The sequence below is a fragment of the Myotis yumanensis genome, unplaced genomic scaffold (genome assembly GCF_028538775.1).
Source record: "Myotis yumanensis isolate MYYU_CA2020_CCGP unplaced genomic scaffold, mMyoYum1.0.hap1 SCAF_2, whole genome shotgun sequence".
NCBI classification, from domain to species: domain Eukaryota; kingdom Metazoa; phylum Chordata; class Mammalia; order Chiroptera; family Vespertilionidae; genus Myotis; species Myotis yumanensis.
In genome coordinates, this window is record NW_027223753.1 from 153,171,147 (window position 1) to 153,181,263 (window position 10,117).

Sequence of the window (10,117 nt, forward strand, 5' to 3'; positions counted from 1 at the left end):
ATCCTTCACAAAACGTTTACCTACCCCTGATCTAGAGTATAGTAACCTATTGCATTTTAGCTCATACATATTTTTTTGCTTTGGAAGTAGAGTCTATCTTAAGCATTTACCCCATCACAGGTGTTTTTTTTGACAAAATGTCTGCCAATTTATAATTTTAATTGAATATGCTGATGTGGGTTTCATTAATGTAGAATTTTTTTTGAAATGTGGACTGACTATTCTTGCCTACTGTGATTAACTTCTGTTCTAGAAATAAAAATTAAATAAAAGGAAAACAATTTTTAAAATGAAAGAAAATCACAAAGACTTATAGTGTATGTTGCTGTGTTAAAGTAAGAGACAAAATAAATCTAAAGGGTTCCACCTGCTGGTAGAAATAATAAATAACTTCAAATAAAATACACACTTTAAAAATTATATGGTAAGTCAAAAGTGATAGTCACAGTTTAGTATACTAGTAAAAGGATGATCATCTAGTTCTTTTATTTTTAAAAAGGATTGGATATTTAATATTAAAATAAAATTATAATCCACCTTTAATAGATTATACAAAGCATAAAGATAATAAACAGATTTTTAGATCATAAATTTTGTGAAGATATGGACCATGTCAATATTGTTCACCAGGATATTCCTATGCCTAAGTAAGGTGCTGTGCAAATATGTATAAATAATTTGTTATATGATTTTGAGTTGAATGAAATACTAAATTGTCACAGAAAGTTTATATATATGTTTTTATTGATATTAAGAAAGAGAGAAAAATTGATATGAGAAACATCGATCTGTTGCCTCCATTATGCACCCTGTCCAGGGATTGAACCCACAACCTAGGTTTGTGTCCTGACTGGGATTCAAACCTGCAATTCTTTGGTGCACAGGATGACCCTGCAACCACCTGAAACACTGGGCTAGGGGAGAAAGTTTTATATTTTTAATTTAAAGAATCATAAATTTGTTATAGAACTACAGAAAACATATTTTGTAATAATTTTACTTCTTGCCGAAACCAGTTTGGCTCAGTGGATAGAGCGTCGGCCTGCGGACTGAAAGGTCCCTGGTTCGATTCCGGTCAAGGGCATGTACCTGGGTTGCGGGCACATCCCCGGTGGGGGATGTGCAGGAGGCAGCTGATCGATGTCTCTCTCATCGATGTTTCTAACTCTCTATCTCTCTCCCTTCCTCTCTGTAAAAAATCAATGAAATATATTAAAAAATAATAATAATAATTTTACTTCTTAAAATAAATAACTTAACAAATATGTCATAATATATTTTATTTCTTAGAATATAAATTTGTCAGAATAGACTCTGTTATCCAGGAGTAAAAAAAATGATGCCTAAATCTCAGTTGCTTACAACAGTAAAGGTTGTTTTCCTGTTCACATTCATCTGGGTTTGCCTGTAGCTGTTCCACAGGTGTCTTCATTTTGGGACCTAGGCTGTTGAAGCTGCCTTTATCTGGAATATAACTGGTTATCTTGGCACAGAAAAGAAACTCTTTTTTCTTTTTAAAAACAGCTTTATTGAAATATTAGAGGCCTGGTGCACAAAATTCATGCACTGGCGGGGGGGGGGGGGGGCTGTCCCTCAGCCTAGCCTGCACCCTCTCCAATCTGGGACCCCTTGGGGGATGTCCGACTGCTGGTTCGAACATCCCTCTCACAATCCAGGACTGCTGGCTCCCAACTGCTCGCCTGCCTGCCTGCCTGATTGCCCCTAACCGCTCCCCTGCCAACCTGATCGACACTTAACTGCTCTCCTCTGCAGGCCTGGTACCCCACCAACTGCCCTACCCTGCTGGCCTGGTCACTCCTAACTTTTTTTCCCTGCTGACTTGGTTGCCCCCAACTGCCCTCCCCTGCTGGCCTGATCATCCACAACTGCCCTCCCCTGCTGGCCATCTTGTGGCCAGATAGGGGCAGCCATCTTGTGTGAGGGCATGACAGTTAATTTGCATATTGCCTTTTTATTATATAGGATAATTTTCATACAATAAATTTGCCCATTCTAAGTGTACAATTGTACAACAGATCACTGCAATCCAGTTTTAGAATATTTTGCTTCCATCAACCCAAAACATCTCCTGTCCCCATTGCAATGGATCTTCATTCCTACCCCAGCCCTATGCAATGATTACGCTGCTTTCTGTCTAAAAATTTACCTTTTGTGGACATTCTATAAGAATAGAAACAGAATATGTATCTTCTGTGTCTGATTTCTTTCACTCAACATGTATTTGAGGTTACTCCATTGTGTAGCATTTATCAGTATAGTTTGTTTCTTTCTTTACTAAATAATTGTCCATTGTATGGATATATCATATTTTCTTATCCATTCATCAGTTGATGGACACTTATGCTGTTTCAAATTTTTGGCTATTATATGTAAAGCTGCTGTGTACATCCACACATGACTTGTGTGGATGTATGTTTTTATTTTTCTTGGGTAGACCTAGGAGTTTATTTGCTGCATCATATGACAAATTCATGTTGAACATTTTAAGAAATTGCCAAACTTTTACAAAGTGACTAGTCTATATTCTCACCAGAAACATATGAGGGTTCCACTTTCTCCATATCTTAAAAAAAATTTTTTTTATTGATTTCAGAGAGGAAGGAAGAGAAAGAGAGATAGAAACATCAATGAGGAGAGAGAATCATTGGTCAGCTGCCTCCTGCATGCCCCATAGTAGGGATCGAGGCCGAAACATGGGCATATGCCCCAACCAGGAATTGAACCATGACCTCCTGGTTAATAGGTCAACGCTCAACTACTGAGCCATGTCAGCTGGGCTACTTTCTCCATATCTTTGACAACACTTGTTATTGTTTGCCTTCTTATTATAGTCATTCCAGTGGGTATGGAACTGTATTTAATTGTGGTTTTAATTTACATTTTCTATTTCCAATGACTGTGAGTTAGCATCTTTGCAAGTGCTTATTAACCACAAATTTGGTGAACTATCTATTCAAATCCTTCACCAATCTTTTGAGTTGTCTTCTTATTGAATTTTAAGAATTCTTTATATATTTTGGAAAAAACCTTAATCAAATATTTAACTGGCAAATATTTTATCCCAGCCTGGATTTACTTTTATTTTTTTCTTTCATGAATTATGCTTTTAGTGTCACATCTACGAACTCTTTGCCTAACTTAATAAGATCATAAGGATTTTTCATTATGTTTTCCTTTAGAAGTTCTACAGTTTTAGTTCTTATATTTAGATCTGTGATACACCTGAGTTAATTTTTGTGTTTAGTATGAAACACAATATGTTTTGTGGTTAGTAAGAAAACTGTCTCATTCTTAATTTCTTCCCATTAAATTTCTGCCTTTTCTGGCAGTCTATTGCTTGTCCTAACCTTAAACACAACTTCAGGCAACCTGTGATATTGTCTCTCCTGACTGTGACCAAGGTCACTATTGTTTTTGACAATGCCCTGGACTTGGGGATTTTCTACTCTGTTCAATATTAAGTCCATCCACTTTGGCAATAAAGACAGTGGTTTACATGGCTCACCTGCCCTGGGGAGTTGTGTAGGGAGCAGCCCATGGCTAAAATGCTGGAAATTCCCATTGTTCCTACCCAAGGTTCAGCAGTTTTTCTTGAACGAATATTTCTTAGTTAATTATACATCTTTAGTTGATTTTCATAGTTGGAAATTTCTTTCAAATGTCCAGTTTTTTGTTGCTTTTGGGGAGAAGATTTGCCAAGCTTCTCACTCCACTATTTCAGAATCCCAACCTCTTTGAAGCAGTTTTCATAACCTATGCAGTTACAAAGTGTGTTATTTCTGTTTAGAATTCATGAGTCAAAGCAAGTCACATGGCCTTCTTTATTCAACAAGATAGTGCTGTTTAATCTGCCTGTAGCAGGAACATCACAGAGATGATACGGTAGGCAGCTTCTGACATGGTTCCCAATGGTCTCTCCCTTCTGGTGTTCACACCCTTATGTCATCCCTTCCCTTTGAGTGTGACAGCCTTCTAATAAGTAGAATTTAGCAAAAGTGATGGGATGTTGCTTCCGTAATTAAGTTATACAAGACTATTACTTCCATTTGCTGGTACTTTCTCATTCTTTCTTTTGCCTTCTTGGGTTGCTCACATTGATGAAGCAAGCTGCCATGTAGGAGAAGCCCACATGGCTAGGAACTGAGGGTGACCTCTGCCCAATAGCCACCATGGAACTGAGACCCTCCTAGTTAGTCCAGGAGCCCAGGAGGAACTGAATCCTGTTAACAACCACTGAGTGAGCTTGGGAGCTGATTATCCCTCAGTTGAACCTTTAGATAACCTCAGCCCTAGGTGACACCTTGATTGCAACCTCTTGTGAGACCCAGGAGCAGAGAACCCAGTGAAGCCATTCACAGTCCTGATCCACTGAAAGTGTGAGATAATAAATGCTTGTTGTTTGAAGCCACTAAGTTTTGTGTGTATGTGTGTGTGGGGTGGTGAGTGTTAATTTCTTATACAGCAATATATAATTAATACAGAGAGAAGCTGAAATATTTGGTAAAGAGTCAAATAATTTATTGCAATAAAGAAAATAGGCACAGAGCTGAATAGGCCGCTTCTCGATACATGCGATCAGTACTTCAAAATTATTCAGATTTTATTGAGTAGCTTTCCCTGGGACTTAGAGCCTGGCATTTGCTCTGAATTTCTGTTCTTATTTTTATAAAATCATAAAATATTAGAGTCACAGTTTCAAAATTTCCAGAAATTAATTATAGAAATACTGCTCAGCCACAGCAAAGTAAGTATATTTTTGTACAATTAGATTGAAAAATTAGATTTCTTTGGGTATTGTTTATGGGAAAACTCTAATTTCTCATTGATATTTTATAATTGGTAAGTGTCTTGATGACTATGTGTGCTTTATAATTTACTTTAAAATAGTATATAAATACTAAAATATTCTTCACTTATATGAAAAAAATTCAGTTAAAAGTATGAGGAGAGATTCTTCTAATGAGTAGAGTATTGGAAAGAAGATCAAAAAGGGAAAGTTGATAGTGGAGAAACCTGTCTAACCCTACCACAAGCCAGGTGATCAAGGTTAACATTAATAGTGATGTCATACTCATAATATGTGCCCTTGATATGATGTGATGAGTATAACATTTTAGTTTTATGGTATTCTTACTCAAAACTCATTAGCCCACTCTAATGATGAGGGGAGCGGGGAAATCAGACAAATCCCAATCGAGAGACATTCTACGAAATACCTCATCAGTTTCCTCAAAACTTCCAAGGTCGTGGAAATCCAAGGCAAGGTTGAGAAACTATCACAATCAGAGAAGCCTAAGGGGACATGACTACTGATTACAATGTGATATCCTGGAACAAAAAAAGGACCTTAGGTAAAGTGAAGAATATCTGAATGAAGCATGAGCTTTAGTTAATGATAATGTATTAGTAACCATTCATTAATTGTAACAAATATATCACACTAATGTAAGATGATAATAATAGAGAAAACTGGGTGTGGGTTAAAAGGGGAACTCTATTATTTTTGCAGTTAATAATATAAATGTAAAACTCTAAAATAAAATAGTTTACATAAACTATAAGGGGAGAAAGATATCATTCTGAGTAGCAACAAAACTGAAATTTCTAGAAATTAAGAAAAATATGCAGGATCTACATGAACAATTTTTTTAAATAAACAAAATAAAAGAAGATTTTAATAATGGAGAACATGCCATACACCTGGATCAGAAAGCCAAATATTATAAAGTAGTCATCTCTGCCTACATCCTATATAATAAAAGGCTTATATGCAAATCAAGCAAATGGCGGAACGACCAGTCCCTATGACACACACTGACCATCAGGGGGCAGATGCTCAATGCAGGAGCTGCCCCCTGGCAGTCAGTCCGCTCCCACAGGGGGAGCACCTCTCCCTTTTCCATGTCAGTTGGACATCCCCCAAGGGTTCCCGGACTGCGAGAGGGTGCAGGCTGGGCCGAGGAACCACCTCCCCTCCGAGTGCACAAATTTCATGCACCAGGCCTCTAGTATATTTATAGTTTCAACATCATTCCAAATATGCCATTATGTTTCACCTTGAACTGGACAGAATGTCTTTTCTGTTAAAATAAATGAACAGCCCTGACCAGGTTGCTCAGTTGGTTGGAGTGTTGTCCCCATACACCAGGTCAGGGCACATGCCTAGGTTGCAGATTCCATCCCCAGTAGCTCAGGTGGATATGGGAGGCAACTGATTGATGTTCCTTTCTCACATCAATGTTTCACTTTCTCCTTCCCTCCTTCCTTCCCTCCTTCCTTTCCTCCCCTTTCCTCTCCCTCTCTCCCTTTCCCTCCTTTCCTCTCTAAGAAAGTCAGTAAATATATTCTTTGATGAGGATAAAAATAAATAAATAAACAAAAATATTCAAACTACATTTTAAAAATAAAGTAAATTTGATGATATATTCAACCAGATACTAAAACATATAATAAAACTATATGATTAAAATAGTGTAGCCCTGGTAAAATAATACATTCTCCTTTTAATACATACTGTATTATATATCACTTTTGTAGGCACTAAGAATATAGTGTTCAGGAAGTCATGCATCCTCCCTGCCCTCATGGAGCTTACAATAGGTTGGAGAAAGTAGCTATTGTTTACAACAATTATAATACAAATGTTCTGCAGAAATTAGGAAAGACTTACTGGAGAAAATTGCATTTCAGTTAAGACCTCAAGGATTTTAACAACTTAGGTATAGAGGGAAATGAGTTAAAAGACCATGGAACAGTCCATGTGAAGGCTGTCTGTGGAAAGATGTTCAGCAGACTAGAAATAGAAAACAAGAAGAAGAATGTTGAGATAGGTAGCTAGAGAATTAGTGAAGTGCCATATTGCCTATGATTTTGTTGAGGGTTTTGATTTTTACCCTAAGGTCAGTGAGAAGTCATGGGGAATTTTTAAACTGGGAAAGACCCAGTCAGATTAACATAATGTAAAAAGATTACTGTGATTTCCCTGAGAGAAATGAATTAGAGTAGAGCCAGAAGTGTGCTGATAGATAGGAAGCTATTGCAATAGATGAGATTATGAAGGTTTAAATATAAAGGTAAAACTAGAAATGTGATGGAGATGTGAGCGAGGTTAAAGAGAAATGGGCAAATAAGAGAGGTACATAGGAAAATACAATATTGGCCTGCTTATTAGAAGGTCTTTCTAAACATAACAGCAATAACAAAGCCAAATAATTGATTTGACTGCATTAAAACTTATTTTTACTTTTGTACATAAAAAATTTCAGGCATATGGTAAACAGTTGAGAGAAAGGAATTAATATCTGTAATAAAATTAGAAAAAGATGACTACTCTAGTGAAAAATCAGCAAAGAACATTAACAGGCATTTTGTAAAATGAGATTTACAAGTGGTTGAGAAACATAAAAATATTAAAACTCAGCAATGATTATTGCTGTCATCAATAATCAAAGAAATTCATGTTTAAAGATAATGTAGGGCTAATTTTAATTTTCTGTAATAGGTAAATTAAAAACTGATAATATCCACTGTTGCCCATATATATGTACAGAGTTTTTTTTTTTTTTTTTTTTTTTTTTTTTTTTTTTTTTTACATATTGTAAATACTTTATTACAAAAAAAGTCACAAATTAAACCAAAGTATTTTACAGAATTTACTACAAAACACCGTCAAAACTGTCTTCCTTTAAGCTCTCTCTCCCCGTATCCGGCGAGCCAACTGGACGTCTTTGGGCATGATGGTGGCTCTCTTAGCGTGGATGGCACACAGATTAGTATCTTCAAATAAACCCACCAGGTACGCTTCGCTAGCCTCCTGCAGCGCACCGATGGCTGCGCTCTGGAACCTCAGGTCGGTTCTGAAATCCTGGGCGATCTCCCTCACCAACCTCTGGAAAGGCAGCTTCCGGATCAGAAGCTCGGTCGATTTCTGGTAACGACGAATTTCTCGAAGCGCGACAGTCCCGGGCCTGTAGCGATGGGGCTTCTTCACCCCGCCGGTAGAGGGGGCACTTTTCCTGGCAGCTTTAGTGGCCAGCTGTTTGCGGGGGGGCTTTCCCACCCGTGGATTTGCGGGCAGTCTGCTTGGTTCGGGCCATTTTCTTTCACTCAACGCCGAAGTCTTAGGTCGCTTCTTAGTCCGTGATGCCGCTGCCACTGCCTAAAGAAGAGCCGCAGCCCAGGAGCTAAGTGCACGGACCACCCCAACGAATAACCAAACCAGGTTCTCTATGTACAGAGTTTTTAAAAACAATCATACTTCCCTGGCCAGTGTGATTCAGTTGGTTGAGCGTTGTCCCGTGCACCAAAAGTTTGCTGGTTCAATTCCCAGTCAGGGCACATACCCACATTGTGGGTTCAGTCCCTGGTCAGAATGCGTGTGGGAGGCAACAGACTGATGTTTCTACCTATCCCTCCTCTCTCTCAAATCAATAAAAACATTTTAAAAAGACAAGAAAATATATTAAAAAAATCATACCTTTGAACTCAAAATAATTCTGGGAATTTTTAATCTGATGAATTAATCTGTGTTGTGAGGACGTATTTATATAATACAATATTTTCACTAGAAACAATTATCACAACATAAATTCCCAACAATAGGAAAATGTTTAAATAATGGCAAGCAGGAAATTACCTGGAGTAATTAAAAATAATATTTTTGAAAAAAATTAATGACATGGGAAATATTTATGACTTAATTTTAAAAGAATAAAGAAAGGTATAACATGTTTATACAATAATATCAAATATACAATAATATATTTTTAAATCGTTATTTTAAACAAAATTAGTATGCATTTATTATATAAATTTTGAAAATACAGAAACTCTAAAAAGTAATAATAATTTATATTTTCAGCACCCATGAATAATGCTATTAATACTTGAGGGACAATTTTGACTTTTCTTCTTACATTTTCTGGGCATACGTATAAGGCTCCAAGACCCAGTTTTATTTTTTCCAATCTGTAAAGTAGGGGATAACAAGGCTTATCTTGCAGAGTTGATGCAAGAATTAATGGTTGCATTATTTAGAGTTCTTTTGGATGTGATAGAAACCTAGCACAAACTAGATTAAACAAAAGAGAAAAAAATTGACTCTATAAGTGGAAAAAATAAAACAAAACAAAAAACAAGGAATAGTAGAGTCTAACTTTAGGCACAGGTGGATCCCATCCTCAACAAAATGCTTCTCTCCATATCTTTGTTTTCCTCAGTGTTGATTTCATTCTCATGCAGCTGTGGCCAAGTTGACCTTGGAGTTTTAGGTTTACATTTTATAAGGCTCTTTCCCAATAGTTATAACGAAAATCCAGAGATGAACTCTAATCAATGTTGTAGGATTCTATCCCTGAATCAATTCTGTAGCCCAAGGGGACATACTTTATTGAGACACAGCAGGGATCAGCTTCATCTGAACCATATCAACTGAGAGTTGAAGAGGAAGGCATACCACTTCAAAATGAGATTCTGTAACCAGAATAAAAAGGAATGCATAGTGGGTTTTCAAAATTAAGAGACCCACTACAAAGGTAATGTGTCTAGTTCCTTGCCCAGCATACACTAGAGTTCCTCAAAGTGATACAATATTTGTAGAATTTTTAAATTCAATAACCTTTGTCATTAATTTCTGTGAAGACTATTAAACTACAAGCCCTTAAAACAGGTTTTAAGAAGTCATTTTTTATGTTTTATTGCTTATGTTCTAGTAATAGTGCAATGCTCATTCTAGCTCTTCATTCTTTTATCCAATCATATGGCAATTATCAATAGTTATACGCCATAACTATTGTTATTAGGCCAAGGGAGATTGAAAGATATTTTAGGACTTACTGTTTAGTAAGGCTGATATGGGCCCATATTCTGTGTTAGAAATTCTTAACAATTACAAAGAAGACTCAGAGAATATGCTTTGGGCATTAGGGATTACCTCCTGCTTGAGGCTGGATCAGGAAAATCTTCATGGACTGGTTTAGTATATCATAAAAAATGAAAGAACTTGGACAAATGGAGATGAGAGCTTTAAATACTCCTGTGTTCAAGAGAACATCTTGAACAAAAACATAGAAGCTGGAAAGTGTAGAATGTACTCTGA

General features: G+C 36.7%; 1 pseudogene; it reads right to left on the reverse strand.

Moving 5' to 3' along the window:
- Positions 1–7,649: 7,649 nt before the first annotated feature.
- Positions 7,650–8,131, reverse strand: LOC139002162 (histone H3.3A-like; annotated as a pseudogene).
- Between the last annotated feature and the right edge of the window lie 1,986 nt (positions 8,132–10,117).